This window comes from Chroicocephalus ridibundus, chromosome 2 (assembly GCF_963924245.1).
Source record: "Chroicocephalus ridibundus chromosome 2, bChrRid1.1, whole genome shotgun sequence".
In the NCBI taxonomy this organism is placed as follows: Eukaryota; Metazoa; Chordata; class Aves; order Charadriiformes; family Laridae; genus Chroicocephalus; species Chroicocephalus ridibundus.
This window is the reverse complement of record NC_086285.1, coordinates 29,531,515-29,548,689: the sequence shown is the minus strand read 5'-3', so window position 1 is coordinate 29,548,689 and position 17,175 is coordinate 29,531,515.

Genomic DNA, 17,175 nt, shown 5'->3' with positions numbered 1-17,175 from the left:
AAATGGGGGCAAAATTTCATCCATTTAAACTAAGTGTGGAAATGCCTGTAGGAAAATGGAAAAGGGTTACATAGGGTTGCAGGAAGGACATTTGATGGTCACGGTAAGCCAAATAACTTGTAATGTATAAAATGATCCATTCACTTAGCTGAGGTAGTATAACTCCCTTCATTCCTAAACAATTGCTGTGAGTTGGGGGGTCTGGGGTTTTGGGAGTGTGTGTGTGAAAGACTGTAGGTTATTTAAGTCAGATGAGGAACTTTCACATTTTTTGTATAATAATCACACCCTGAAATTCTGATTGGAGCTTACATTAACTTTAATGTCTTTTGGGCTGCATCAGATGATACAATTAACATGCTAGTCTTAATGTCCATTCTTTTGTTTTGTGTTTCAACTATTCTTTATTTATCCTCCTGTCTCCTGGTAGAAGACATTCTCCTCTCTTTCTCCTCCATTCTCTGAAATACTTAGTGAATAAAGTTCTTGTTATTTCAAACCATTCTACAGCAGCAAGACCTAAATACTCACTGATGTATTTGAAAGCTGTGTAAGCTAATGTCTGAAACAGGGTTATCTAAAATGTAATGTATTGAAGTGTGAGACCTCTCTGTGGATGTGGAATTCTGTTTCTTTATTGTTATATATGTTTTCTGAATTTAAAATTAGCTCCGTCTGACAATCTTTCATTAAACTTTTGTGTGTTGTCTGAAGATCCCCATTTATGGACTTGATCACTGAGAATATTTTTCTTCTTTTCCAATTATATAAATGAAGGGCAATTCTGAAAAACTCTGCAACAGCTTTGCACCTCAGCAACTCAACTGCTTTTTAAGTCATCTTGTTACTGTTGGTGTCATTCAAAGCTGAGTGCAAAATAACATCACATTTCCAAAATGTTGTTAGTCTAGTATGAATAACAACAAGATCAAGTACAGGAAATTTAGGCATAGTGTGGTTCCAGCAATGTAAGTGACCTGAGAATAAAAATTATGGCTGGTTTCTTGACCTGAGGATCTTGTTCTTTATAACACTTGAGGATCATGTTCTTACATTTGTGAATAATGCTGAGAAACATTTCAGCAATATATTTCACTTGTTAACATAAGCTATGATATTTTAATTCTTTGCTACAAATTTCTTCATTTTTATTCTGAAGAACTTCAACAGATACTTACTCTAGTCCCACCCTAGTAGAATTCCCTTGACGAATTGTTTCTAATAAAAGACACAGAACCAGTTCAGTAAAAATGTTGCGATTAGCAAAACAAATCCACAGGTCAGTTTCACTGCAATGAAACCTTTCTGTCAACTCCATATTCTAATTCCAGTGTTGGATTTCAGTGGACTAGAAAGCATGCTGATGAAATATAATGAGAAGATTATTTTAAAGAAAATAGGGAGACAGAAGGTGGGAAAGAGTAGAGGAAAAGAACTGAGAAAAATAATTTCTTAAGAAAGAAGTCATTCATCAGGGGCCTGATTCAAAGTCTGTAAAAGCCAATGGAAAACCCTGCAGTAACATAGATTGGCTTCAGATTAATATTTGGTTTTGTCTGAAAAATGCAACCCTGGTGAATGTCCCACTATTTCTGTTTCACAACAAAATGTTTATTTCTTTACTTGGTCTGAAGATCTATCTGAGATCTACAGTATTATAGGTTATAAATAATGAGACCTGATAATTGTTGACAGACAAAAACGGTGAGTTACTGGTCTTCTTCCTGAATGGAATAAATAAAGGTTTGTTTCCTTTGGTGACTAAAGTACTTGGTTTTGATTAGTTTATTCATCTTTGCTGACCTTTTTTATCCTTATGTCTTGTTTTCCAGCACACTTCTCTCCTCGAGCTTCAGTATGCCAGAGCTGAACTAGCCCAGCAGGCAGCCTTTTAGTTTCAACAGACATAGAAACAAGAAGGATGCGCTGCAGCAGAAAATTAGGTGAGCTTTATTCACACCCCCTGTAATAAAATAGATTACCCACCATCGGGACTAAAATGCATGGACCAGACCTCCCAGAATGAAAACACATGCATCTCCAATAGGAACTAAATATTCTCTTCCAGGGAAACTCCCACTCTCCCAGTTCTTGTGTCAAGGATGATAAAATATATCACACAGATTTATTGAGACCAGCTCTACGCTTGTGCGTAAGGAAGGGAAAAGGACACAAAAAGTCATGCCTCTCTTCACTTGCCTTGCAGCAGCATTACCATACTTACAGTTTTGAGATTGCAAAGACTGCTGGGAGCTAATGCTGGCATTAATTAGCCTCATCAAACTGGGTCAGAAAAAGAAGAAGGTTATGACCACTTAACCTGACATCTTCTGGTAAGAGATTTAGGGCCAAACAAGCCTTTTGTAGTCTTTGCAGTTGCCTGTAAGTCAGTGAAAATACTGTTTAGTTCTTACCGAAGATTTAACATGAGCCTGACACGGGGTGCTATTATGGTACTACTTGTCTAGAAATACTGTATAGATTCAATAAGAGAAAGCTCTGGAAACTTAGTAAGTGCAGTGAGGCTTCTAAAATAGGGTCAATGGTTTGGTTCAGTTTAATTTTTGGTTTTATACAGCAGGCATTTCAAGAAGATATGCATGTATAGGGAGCTATTTGCTATTTTGGAAACCTGAAATAGTATATCAAATAACTTACTTTGATAATGGATCCTAAAAAATTAGTTTCCATTGTACTATGGTATCCTACTCTTAAAAAACTAATTCTCAACATTGCCCAAAGTTAATTGAACTTAAATATTTACAGTTACATTTTATGAACAAAATACCTTCATGCTTTGTACCGTTTTTGAAAACGCTGGCCAACGACTTTCTCTCCCTAAACATAGGTTGGAGATTATACAGTAGGAAGACCTTTGTTATAAATCAGGTTAAGAAATCTTTTTCTCATGGAACTGCAGGCTCAGAAACTATCTCTAGTTCCATATGGAAAGTACCTTATAAAAGTAAGAGTAACGATGATGATGAAGAGGAGAAGGAAGAAAAGTTGAAGTGCAATTTCAAAAGCTAGGTAGATTGCGGTGGAAGTTTAGCAATGCCATTTGAAATCATTTTTCCTCTTTTGAAGTCAGCAGTGTTGAGATGTTATCATCTGCTGATTGTGAAATCTTATGTGATCCTATTCTGATTAGTTCTTCCATTCCCTGTGAATCATTGCTCACATAACATTGTAACCTTTCCTGGGTTGATGCAGGAAACTATATATAGAATTAAACAGTAATGAAGAATGATTTGTACTGTCTGTTTTTCATGATAATCCCTTGTGGGCCTGATGAATCTTATGCAAAAAGTTGATTTTGTCTTAGGTGAAGTGGTTTTGTAGTTAAACAGAGGAATTCTATCCACAGAGTACCTATATAGCAGCTTTTACCAGTGCTGAAAAGAGTGTCTCTATTTCTTTGAAAGGACAAGGGAAAAAAAAGTGCAATATTGCATTATTTCATCTCTATACATTTTCCCTTTGTTCTTATATGGCATATCCATGTGTTGTGGTTTGGGCCGGATTGGCCAAGGAGAACAACAGATGCTCCCCGCCACCTCTTTCTCCAAAGAGGGGAGAGAAAGAGATAAAAAGATTTACAAGTTTAGGAAAAAAGCTAAACTACTTTCATTAAAATATTAATAAATTAATGAAATTATAATAATAATAAAAAAATGAAATAGATATAATATATACAAAAAGGTATCAAGCTCCAAGGATGACGATTGTATCACCAGAAGGCACAGGGAAAGTCCCAGACCTGACTCAGTGACAGACATTTGGCATCAGGAATGCACGGATCGGGGTCAAAGGCAGATGAACAGACGGAGTCCTCCTTGGACACCAGCCATTGAAGAAAGAGGGATGACCCTCAGCTTTTATACTGAGTGGGATACAGATGGGGTGGAATATCCTGTTGATCAGTTTTAGGTCACTTGTCCTGTCTGCTCCCTGCAGGTGTGTCCCCTCTACGCTCTTCTGCTTCCAACCCTCTAGCGGGGCAAATGACAAAGTTAGCTGACCTTGGTTGTTATAGCAATAAGTATAAGCAAAAGCCTCTCTGCATACCATTCCTTGGCTTTAGCTATAAACATAGGTCTTATCACTCTGAGAATGAAGTTTTCTGCAGAATATGCTGTTGATTTCAGAGAGCTAGAAGAGGCTTAGCTGCAAAGTAAAATTACTGAACAGAAAATTAGTTCCGATTTATCTTAAACCAAGACACCATGTCTCCTCTCCTTTAGCACTTGTGGTCTGAACAGTGTGCAAAACACAACTTTTACGTTTGTGAAAGAAGCTGTATTAGGATATTAGGAGTAATATTCACTTGTGTATTGATTAAAAAATCACTATTGCATGAACATCTAATAAAGTTCACAAATTTCCACCATCTTCTGAATGTCAGTGCAGTCAGCATAGGAATTAAAACTCTGGTCACTAGACACTTCATACAACTTGTAAGAGACAAGTTGCATAACAAATTTTGGGCACTGTGAGACTGTGGATCATGCAAAGTGGCAGATGTTTCTTCTAAGGTTTTCAGCTCATTTTCAAAAGAAGCTGTAGGAATATATTGCTGATGAAGATGCAGCATTTCAATGAGTATGCAAGCTAAACCATTACATCTTTGTGGTTCATCCATCACCACATGACATATGACACCTTGATAAATCATAATTTATTTCTAACTTAGTTTATGCATGATTTTTTTGCAATGTAGCTGATTATACTTTGTTACGGATGGTAATTTTCAAAGGTTTGCAAAAAGTGGGTAATTTTCTGGACACCAAGTCAGAGAAGACAGTAGTAATGTGACATTTGTAGCATTTCACCTCAAAGCGCACAATTCAACTTGGGTTCAAATCAGAAGAAACTGGAGTTGTGGCTATACGAAGTTTTTTGATCATCTACACAGAGTGAATTTATTGTCTCCATTCAGTTGCCAGTGTGTCATGCAACAAAGAAACACATGCAACTTTCTCACTTAATTGCTGGCATAATTTCAGGGAAAGGATATTCCTTTCATAGGCATAAAGGTTTCTTCAAGTCAGAACAAGTGTAATAGAGAAAAACTGGAGGCATTTTATTTTCCCCAAAATTCACAAAGTATATTCTATACATTTAGTTTATATTGCAGTCCACGCTTTATTTGTGGGTATGTTCATAATCATTGCAATGACTGTATTTAAAACACTAGGTGTGTATGACCCCTGATCTCAAAGAACTGTAATATTTAGGGGTTTTATATGAGTGAAGTAATTAAAAATAAGACCTCAGTGATGGAAGGTCTACAACAATAAATTTCATGGAAAAACTATGTGTGGGTGGTTTAAAAACACTGATACATTGTATAGGAATAAGTACTAAGGCATCATAAAACCCCACATGCTTCTTAATTCACCCAGTGCTATTTAGTTGATTTTCTGGTGGGAATCAGAAAAGAAACAAAAAGAGAAGACAAAAAATAGGAATGTTCTTTTGGTCAGGGAAGGCATGCCATGATTATCTGTGCAAAGGAAAATTCCACCAGCATAAAACTAGACAGACAAGAGTTATGCTGCTTCTTGAAACTAAAAGTGGAGGAAATACATTACATGCTCAAGGCTACAGGGAAAAAGCTGATCTGAGCTGTTAGGTTTTGTGCATGGCAGTAAAATGTGTTTCAAGGAATACAAAGAGGAGGATGCAATAATGAAAGCAGGAACGGATTAATAAGAGATAGTGCTGGTGGGTTGGATGCACATTTTTCATGATGCCACAAAAGAAAAAGTAACACAAAAATAGAAAAAGTATGGGTATTAACTAAAAATAACTAAGGGGCTCTCATTCTGTCACTCTCCAAGTATTTACATGTATGAAAACAACTTATATGCAAAGTGTGATGTGCTGGAATTTCCAAGCACGTGCCATATACTGTTTTCATAGGACTATCTGATTTACTTCTTCACGCTCTGATTTAGTGCGGAGAAGCTAACAAAGAGCTTGTAACGCTCACAGAGAATAAGGTTTGTTTCACAATGAAGGGTATACCCAAACAACGGTAAATATGTATTTAGTCATTCGGATGCACTTTAAAATACACTGAAGAGTTACCACGCATACTGTGGCTTGTTTTTAAACCTTGCTATCATAAAAATCAATACATTTCAGGAACTGCCTGTAGGTTCACACCAGCTGAGTAAGAGCATATGTTTTCATTACACAAGTCTAACTTAATCACTGCTATAATACCTACTCCCAAAATAATTCTCCTTCACCATCTTCCTTCTTCCGTACAGGTTAAAACTAGTAGCAAATCTCAGTCCCTACGTACAGAGAAGGAAGTGTTTCAAAGGATGATGGCTCTCTTAGGCAAAGGCAAAAGAATAAAGAGGAAGCTGCAAGTGAGCTGACAGAATCAAGCGAGTACATGACGCTTGATCAATGCTTGCCATTGTCAGAGATATTCTTTAGGGAAATTTTCCATTGCAGATGTCATACACTAAATGAAGTGGAACGAAATTAATACAGAACCTGCAAGACTAACTATGAAATTTTCAGGGCTGCAGTTCTTTGTTGCCCTTCTCCTTCTAAAGTGCTCTTTAAATTGACTACATTTAGGGATGAATTGATATACCCTAGCTTTCAGGCTTTGATATTTAAACTGCTTATGATCTCAAACGCACATCACAACATTGATTTGTTGTTAATCAAAAAGCAACTTGCAACGTATTCATATAGAACACCAATATCAGTGTGTAATAAAAACTGTTGAAATATTTTTGTAACCAACCAGTATGACAGCAAGAAAAACTCGGTTTAGTCCTTCTCTGTAGTCTTTTTTTGACCCAATACAGGTGGGGGAGGTGGGAGAGAACAACAATGATGTAGAAACACTACAAATTTTGTGTGAAGGAAAGGGAGTTGTGTAGGTTTTTCTTACAGGTACCCCCCCGGCCAAGAACAGAAATAGGAAATCCCTCAGATAAATTGCCATAGAAATTTAACAGCTCTATCAATATCAGCAGAGGATCTGTAACAAGGAATAATTCCATCAGCAGTAAATGTAAGTAATAAAGGTGACAGGATTTTCTTGCATTAGAGTTTGGTGTCAAATGTATCATCTTGTTCATGATCCCTTGCTGTTGTTGCCTCCCTTGTTGCACGTGGTGACAAAAGAGATTATGATAAAATACTGGAGAATGAAAGGGTGTTCGTTATATACTCCTTTACACAAGGAGATGGGCATTGTCTTTTGTGTGTGGAATTAAAACACTTGGCAATCATTTCCTCACTCATGCTGCACTAAGCCCTTTTATTTTCTTTTTCCTTTTTTCCTCCCCTTTTTTAGCAGGATATTTTATTCGTTTCTAATTCCGCTTTGGACCCACTTTAGTAATACTTTCTGCCTTAGATTAATTACCCTGATCTAATTCATTTAGTGGAGGACAGCTGTGGTACGTGGGTTGCCCACTGATGTATTGTGTTAAATGACGCCCATCTGTCATTGCAGCATATCAGCATGGATTCAGTGTCATCCACTTCATTGGCTCTGCTGAGATGTGAAGTACAGCTACAATGTTTACCACTGTTGTTAATTTAATATCTACACCTTTAATAACCTGACTGCTGTCATTCGCTGAACAATGATACATGATGGCCAGTGAACAGCCAGATAGAAGGCATTAACTTGACAGCATAGTGGACCATTTGGTGCTGTTAATTAGAACACTTCTGGGCAAACTTACTGTTGAGGGTCTTGTAGGGCATTCCCATGCAAAAATGCCTTACTGAAAATAAAGGTAAAAAAAATCCCTATTAACAATGATTCTGACAAGTATGATCATTAACCCATTCTGTTGACTCAGAAGTGGTAATTTGTTATAATAGCCATTTTGTCTTACTTACCACTGGTCAGCCTCCTGCTATTTCCTCTAGCCTGCTTCCTGTCTCACCACATTTCTTTTCCCCTTTCTGTCTCTGAAAAAGGTTGGAGGTAGCACACCCAAACACACACTGCCATTTCAGACCAGTGGTTTATAGGCATGTATCCAAATCCAGCATGGTTTTCTCATTGTATAAATGCCAGGTCCAGTCATTGACCTTTTAATGAATGTGAAGAAGTAACCCATCAAAAAATGTTTTGTTATTTTCTTTCTGAATGGAAAAGGCAATAGCAAGAACAAAATGGTAAATTCTTATCACAAAAGCTCTCTTACATGGTAGAAAAAAATATTAAAACTGATGTTCATATATTCTGTAGAGGGATTTTTTTAAAAAAAACATAAAGTTTTATCTGTAGGCTTACATGAAAACTTCACTGAACAGCAAAACAAATACATATGGAAAGAAATACTGTGTTCTCTTAACCCACTTTCATATATCTCTGCAGACAGAAATAGATACAAACACCACCACACTGTGGTTATCATTTTTAGGGAGCTGGGGAAACCCATATGATTGCCTGCAGCTGGTAGTGTGTGATTAGTGTTTTAAGACTCTTGGCTGTGTGCCTCAAGCAGATATTCAGCTTTGGAACAAGACTACCACCTGTTACACAAGCTTGAAAAACCTCAAAACTCACACAAAATAATTTAGAATATTATTCGAGAAGGACCTTGCTGAGTCCTCTGCTATTCTTTTTTCTTTTAGGAAGGCCTAAACAGGAAGGGTGCTTCAGTGGTCACAGAATGAAAGAAATAGTTCTTCCACAGATTTTCTATTCAATTTTCGATTACCCAAGAGTAGAGGGTTTGCTAGGGTTTTTAGAGGTCTAAATGCCATTGAGGTTCTGGGACTTCACATTTGTTTGTCTCAGTTTTCTAGTGTCAAATGAGGACTTTGCTACCTGAACTAGCAAGGCAGTAAATGTCTTCAAGACTACCGTGTATGACAGTGATGGACAACACACTGACTTAGGCCTCACAGCTGGTTGCTAAAGGTCCACGTTAAATGAGATGATACTCTTGCCCCCAGGGTGGGTTGGTTAAGATAAGCCTGGAACTTTCTGTAGACAAATATTAAGAGTGATTCATTGTGGTCAGCACTGGAGAAGAAGCAATATGATTACAATAAAAATTTCCTACTTTTGACTACTTAGGATGAATGACCCATTTACAGCTGGATTAGAGTGGTTTTAGGCATGAAACAGAAACAAAGATAAAAATCACACATGCAGTATGAAGACCTGCAGCGAGAAGCCTCAGGGTATAGCAACAATAGAGGCTTAGAAAGCTCTGTAAAGAATAGCTTCATACCATTCATGAAAGAAAGATAGCTCCCTATTTCCCCATACTTAAATAAAGTAAGCTCAATATTTTCCTGTGGAGATTGCTTTCCCAGATCTTGCAAGAGTTTCTTTAACATGTTTTTGAAAAATAGTGATGTAATATTAGCAATGGTCTAAGATTCACGATACCAACAACAAGAGATATGATATATTTTGAAAAGTATATACATTACACACTTTTTACAGAAGACCCGACACCATAGTTCAAGCTTCAGAGCTAAGAGTTAATTAATAGCAAAACTCTCATTTTGATTACCCAAGATACCATCCATCTACTCTTCTACTGAGAAATATTCTTTAAGAAATCAACGCCAACAAGAATTCTAATATGTCAATTTTAAAAAAAGGTTTTTTTTATTTTTAATTAAAAATCTCAGATTAACAGAAACACTATAGAGCCCATTCTCTACATTATAGAGAATGAGTTCCAGCTGATAATATCCAACTGTTACTTTAGTACATTATCTACCTTTTTCCATCATAGAAAGAAATATTAGCAGCCTCCAAACTGTGAATAAGGGGTCTGCAAAGAACCCGAATGTGAAGGCATGTGGGTGCTCCATTTATAAATACCTTTGCTGACTGCTGTGAAATTCACGTAGTCAGCTCTGAACATGGATAAATACTTCCTTGGGTACAATACAGTTAGAACAAAGCTGCTGAATTTCATTCTATTCCCAAACCATTTACATGTTGACAATGACAAATTTGCATGGTTTTAAGAAGAAACATGGGCCCAAATATTTCAGTTTTTAAAAGCCTTATAAAATGGCTCCCATCATTATGTCAGCAGGCAGAAAACTTCACAAAATTTTTCCTTTTTTTGTGTGTGCGTGTCCTACCTTTCGCTGAAAGAATAAAATGAGACACAGAATAGATTGCTTTAAAGGACTGTATGTTCATTAGGTTCAACTGAAAACAAGCTTTTTCTTTAAACCATTCTTCCTGAGATCACACACACAAACTTGGAGACAGACAAATAGGATCCGGAGAAAGACAAAGAGACAACTGTATTTTAATAGGGTCAGTTTTAACTTTTTTTCTTTTGCTTTTAGACTTGAAATGCGTCTTGCCTGACAAAAATACAAGCCAGGGGAGTCAATTTAAAGCAGAGAGGTCTTGGGGAACCAGACATGGAAAATGGGACTTGACTAAATCCACACATGTAGTCATTCTTGACTACCTTTAAAGATGATAGTTAAAGACATCTTGGGTAGAATTAATCTAATTTTAGAGAATATGCCTAAAACAGGCTGAATAAATAATTTCACATACTTTTGGTTTGGATAGTGACTTCTCCACTTAGTAGGTAGAAGGTTTCTACAATTTAAGGCCAAGACAACTCTGTGAGGCAATGTGGAAGTTATCTTAAGAATATGTTTGCATCTGTACCATTGTGTGTGGCACATTGCTTCTGCCATTCTTCCCACTTTTGCCTTTCGCCTAGAAGTGTTATCTTTTTTTCACCTTCTTAATCACATCCCGGTAGAGCTTGGGGAAGGCGTTTATGTGACTTTGCTTTTCTGTTTTTTTTACCTGATGAAATTAGGAACTGACAAGAATAACAGTGTCTGGCAACTTGCTCTTTTTTGTAGTTTTCTGGGGCTGTGTCACAAGGTTCTGTTGCAAAATAATGCAGGCAGAGAGATTATAACATTCAGGGCAATGGCTTCAGGTCAGAAGCAGAAAGTGGGAAACTCAGTGCTATGCAATGCAAAAGCAGACTTTTTCCTAATTGGTCAGAAGAAGGAAGCAAAAGCATATAGGAATGACACATGCTTGCATGCATGGGGGCTGCACCAGGGAAAATACATAAAGAGCAAGTAACAGCCATTTCCCAAGGCGACAGTGATATGTTAAAGTCATCATACAAGATGACCCTGGCAAAAACACAGGTCGAATCACCTTTCTTCAAAAAATGGTTCATTCAACCTGCAATAAACACAGAAAGAGTCCACCAAAGTAATCAATGGAACAAAGCACCTGTATTGCAAACTGAGCCAAGAAGACTCTGGGATAGAGAGTATCCAGAGTAGAAAAAATAAAGGTTAGAAAAGAATGTGAACACATTGAGGAGGAAAGGATGAAAAACTTTGGGGATAAAAATTATCTGTTGTTGTGGTATAGGGGGGGGCTGAGTTGTCCACTAAATGAACCACTTATTCCCTCTTTACCTCTCTCTCTCCCTTCCCAGAAGAGAAGGGAGAATAAATAAGGGTTTGGGTTTGAAAAGAAAACTTAACTATTTTACTGAAATATTAATAATAAAAATAAAAGATAATAATATCAAAAGAAGAAAATAACAAAATATTTACAAAACCACCATCGAGCTCCCAGGAAGACAATCATGTCACCGGCAGGCACAGGGAAAGCCCCAGACTGGACTCAGTGGTGGACCGGAATTGGATTCCAGATCTGGATTCAGGAATGCACGTATTGGGATAAAAGACAGATGAACAGACAGAGTCCTCCTGGACACCGGACATTGAAGAAAGAGGCTGACCACTTTGACCCCTCAGTTTTTATACTAGCATGATACAGATGGGATGGAATACCCTGTTGGTCTGTTCTGGGTCACCTGTCCTGTCCACTCCTCCCCACAGATGCGACCTCTTTACACTCTTCTGCTTCCATCTGTCCAACTTGGTACGTAACAAAGTTAGCTGACCTTGGTTGTTTTCGCAATAAGTGTAGGCAAGGGTCTCTCTGCATACCATTCCTTGGTATTGACTATAAACATCAGACCTTATCACTCTGGTAGCAGATACTGTCTGAAAAATATGCCATTAATTTCAGAGAGTGCAGCTGGTTAGAAGAGACTTAACTGAAAAGTAAAATTACTGAAAAGAAAATTGGTTCTGTTTTACCTCAAACTAGGACATACATTTAATTGTATGTTAACATTGGTGCATGAGCAAAAGTGCATAAACCAGTATAATTAAATTAGGGCTGGCAATTATAAAATGGCTCCTAACCGTTAGGGGCTCTGCCACTGCATTCCAAGAGGAGTGGCTAGAGTTAATAACCTACTTCATTTTAGGGTGGAATTTGATACATTTATGACTAGGATGGTTGGACAAGATACCTATCTATCTAGCCTGTGGAAAGGGTTTAAAAGAACCCATATGAATAAATCTAGAAAAAAATTGTATGTTCCCATGGCCTAGAAATGTTAGCTCAGATTCTCTAAAACACAGTCACAATACTGCAACCCTACTATTGGGCTATCAAACTGCCTCTTGTCATTTTGAAGGGTTAAATGAATATTCACCGTGACGAAGACTGAAATCAAGGAGCCTCATCTTTAACTGATTACCCAACCAGTGAAGTATAAGATTGTTCTGAGCTTCTCCTTCTTGCTCAGTCTCTAAATATTAAACTATTTTCTACAAGAAGGAATGTCTTGTGCTGCGTGGAGTGAGGTGTGTCTTCATGTCCTCAATGCAGAACATTTAATTAAGCGTCTACCAAAGACTAAGAGCATTGAATCAAACAGAGAGTAGTGCCATTGCACTACTCAAATTTTTGGAATATTTTTGTTTAAAAAAAATTATTATGTTTCTTTGAAATGCAATGTTCGAAGTGGGGTTTATCAAAGAAATGGTTAAATGCAATTAAGCACATAGACTCAGTGGAAAATAGCTCTGGAGCCTGGTTTACCAAAGCAAGATAATTGCATACCTCTTGTATGTAATTTGAATGATATTTCGTGGTATCAATGAACTGCAAAACTGTGGAATTAGAGTAATATTGCTATTTTTTTCAGTTCAAAGATAAAGAAAATGTGTAAGGAAAGAACTGTATGGAAAAGACTTTTCATGACTTCAGTAAATTTTAACTTTTGGCAGTTTTTGAAAAATGCTTCCCCTCCAAAAAAAAGTCACCCTTGCTCATACATCTAGCTACTTTCAATTTAACACTGTACATCACAAAAGCAAGGACTAGCTAAGGTTAAGAAAAGAAAGTTCTTTCTTTTCAGAAAGAGATCTTTGAACAGGGCAATATCTCTTGAAAGGGCCAACTTCCTAATCAGAACTATTGAGGGAGGGGGGGAAACAACTTGGAAAATCAATGAAACTCTTTAAATACTATGCATGAAAAGTCCTTTCCAGACACAGGTGATCCATACAAGTTTAAGGTCAAGTTTTCAGAGAGCTTGTTGGCTTTTAGAATTTATCATTTTCAAAAAATTTTTCAGCCGTTCACTCGACCCCTAGGAATTCCTACTCGTATTTACTACAAAACAAAAGAGAGGGAAAAAAAAAAAGACAACAGTAAAGCTGCAAACTTTGCTATGCTATAGACGTCTAGCCAGGCTTACTGGTGGCCATGGGCCTGACCTCAATGTGCAGTCAGTTCCTACCCTTAATCACTACACCAAGTCTCAGAGAATAAACACGTGCAGGTACATAGGCTGGAATCTTTTTTTGCTTCTTAGGGACTTACAGAGCATCAAAACTGCTTTTGCAGCAGAGCAGGGGCAGATAAGTATCCGAGGGACAGTAAAGCAAGCCATATGCTTCAGCCTTTCTCCAGGCAGGAGACTGGAAATGGGTCCTTGGCCAGCACCAATGGCGGGATCTACACCAGAGACCTTGCGCGTCTCTTGCTGCCAGGTTTGCATGCATTCTCTCTGTGCCTCCCTCCAGGCCTCACTAAAGTTTTCCAAGTCCCACTGCTGGACTGAGTTAAGAAAACAGTAGAAGGTACTGGTGATATCAGTCTCAGCACTGTAATAAATGTAGTTATCTGCCCTTGGAAATAAGCTGAGCATTGCAGAGAAAGTCATATGTTTCCAATACCAAATTCTTCACTTTCTCTGTTAGGCACCGGCTAGTGGCAGCAGGTGTTGTGTGCTACCTAGAATGACCTTTCAAGATGGTTCCCATACCTGACAAAGGAAAATAAAATAAAACCTATACAGACAAGAAGTTTTCCATAAAAGTTTTGTAAATTAGTACCAATAGTATTGAAATCATTAACATTATTTTATTTGTGAGACTATTAATTTGTTCGTCTTACTCGGTTGGAATATCCTAGTTCTAAGGCATCTTCGGCTCAATGGAAGTTTACTTTTACAAGGAAGAAGAGAAGGAAGTAGTGTATTTCCATCTTTCACTTTCTTCTTCTTAAACAAAACAAAAACCATTCAAAAAAAGAGGAAAAAAATCTATTTAGCCAACACTATTTAAACTGCATTTAAATAAATACTTCCTTGCTCTCTTGTCTGTGTCATATGAACAAGAAACATATCCACCCTGAAGTTAAATCCTAACTTTAAAGCCCAATTCAGACAATAATACAGCATAAAATAAAGAAAAAGGCAAGTAAGTGAATATTACAGGCTCCATAATAATTTTGGTCGATTTTACATAAAATATTCTCCTGTGCAGCCAGCAGTTGTAACCACTCTTAATCTAATTCTGCACAGTCACAAAAGCAAGAACATTTAATGAAATCTTACTCTCTGTGTCAATCCATCTTCAGTATAAAATCTTGATCCTTTTAAAGACAAGAAACCTCTGGTTGCCTTCTATGGGGCCACTATCCATGAGTCAAGTCAAACAAACAATTACAAATTTATTTCCCTTAACCCCTGCACTCTACATATGATAGATAACACCCTTGGCTGATTCAGTTGGGCATAATTTAATTCATATCAATGAAACTCTGCAGATGCTGTCTTAAAAATTTTAGCTTTTTTATTAGCTGCAAGACTTTTTTTTACTTGTACTTTGTGGTATGTGACAGACACAAGTGCTGTGTCCTAAGGAAATATTTTCTGTCCTGTGTCATGCTGGCAACTTAGAACTCATATTTACAAAACCAATGTGTATGTACTACATTAAGCAAGTGAAGTTATGATTAATATTTTTGAAGTTTGTTTAATAGATGTACTGTAAAATAAAATGTTTAATATGATCTGAGCTGTATTTCCTTTTCCCTAGAATATATTTCAGATGCATAGTGCCTTTTGACTCTTTGGGATTAAGTATATTGAAAACAGGAAAATTATTGAAGGTTAAGTACTGTATTTTTCATTATAAATTTCCACCACACAGTAATGAAAACTGAATAAGCAGATTAAAAACTGATTTAAAAATTAATCCTCAAATCTCTTCTTCAAGAGATTTTGATCTTCAATTAGTAACTCAAGATTTAAAAAATTCACATTGTGGAGACCAAGATTTATATTATTGTCATGGCTGTTGTTACAAATAACCTGGGTATAGCTGACATGAAATTAAAATTTTCCCTTAATCCTATTGTAATATCAGACTTAATAAGTAAAGGAAAAAGAAATTGCATATTAATTTGCATACACTAATATTGATTGGGAAGAAATTGTGGTCACACTAGCTTACCTCAAAAAATGATATAACCAAAATTTTTTTCTATAAAAAAAAGTTCTGACAGCTTTCAGATGAGAGAAAATTCAGAAGTAGGTGTTTATTGACTGAATTTGAAATGCTGAGTAAAATACTGATCCCCCAGAAGACCATGGCTAAATACTCAATGATTGCAGTAGTATCTTTTCACCTAATTTGAAGAAAATATTATTATGTTTAGTGTTTTTGAGAATCTCAAATTTTTCTTTCTCTTTGGTGTGAAAAAATCCCTAGATACCTCCACAAAAACATGCAGTCGTCCAGGTCTCGGGATGCAGGGAGTACCAGAGCCTTTCCCTGGTAACGGGTGGTGGTAGTGAGAACAGCTGTGTAAAGTGTGACCAGGTAAACCATCTGCTCAGCCTGGTGGCAGAGCGAGGAGAGGAAGTAGAAAGGTTAAGCAGCACCAGGGAGTCCAAGAGACAGACAGACTGGTGGAACCATACTCTGACCTCCCTGAGACAGAAACAGAAGCAACCACCAGGAAAAACCCAAGATCAAGGGGATCCTGTATCCTCCCCCCACCAGGCTGAAGGCAGTAGTTTACAGCCGAGGAATGAATGGAGGCAAATCCACACTCAGGGCAGCAGGCAAACCCCCTTCTTGCCAACCTCGCCTTCCCAGGTGCCTCTATACAACAGGTATGAGGCTCTGGATGTGGAAGACCAGTCAATGGATGATGTGGATGACGGTCCATCTTCACCAGAGGTGTTGCCAAGGTCAGAAAAGCCTACCTCCTCATACTATGACCACCTCCACAAGGAAGAAAAAATGGGATTTAGTTGTAAGCAGCTCCCTTGTGAAGGGCACAGAGGGTCCAATATGCCATCCAGACCCTCCTCTTAGGGAAGTCTGCTACCTCTTTGAGGCCCAGGTTAAGGACATCACCTAGGAAACTTCCTAGCCTAGTACAGCCCTCGGACTATTACCCACTATTGCTCTTTCATGTAGGTGGCAATGAAGCTGCAACATGTAGTCCAAGAGGGATCAAGTGAGACTTCAGGGCTTTGGGACAGTTGGTAAGGGAATCTGGAGCACAGGTTATTTTTAGCTCTCTCCTTCCAGTTGTGGGCAGTGACATTGGAAGAAACAAATCATTCCAGTCTATTAATACGTAGCTCTGTGTCTGGTATCACTGACACAGTTTTGGGGTTTTTCATACTGGGATGGCCTACACCAGGCTTGCTGGCCTCAGATGGGACTCACCTTTCTGAAAGGGGTAAGAGGATCTTTGCTCGCAAGCTAGCGGGGCTCATTGACAGAGCTTTAAACTAGGCTTGAGCGCGGCAATACCAGGCTTGCCCGTGCCAAGCTGTGGGATGACACTCCAAGGTTAGAGGGACAGGGTGCTAGCGAGGGCCCTCAGACTGTTGCTCTTAGATGTGCTAGCTATGCTGCAGCACACTTGAAGTCTTAGAGAGATGAGACAGGGGCTCCTGAGGTAACAGAGGCTAAGAGGAAGACATCAGGGAAATATCTGAAAGGAATTAAGGGGTGTTCCTGTAAAAAGGTGACGTG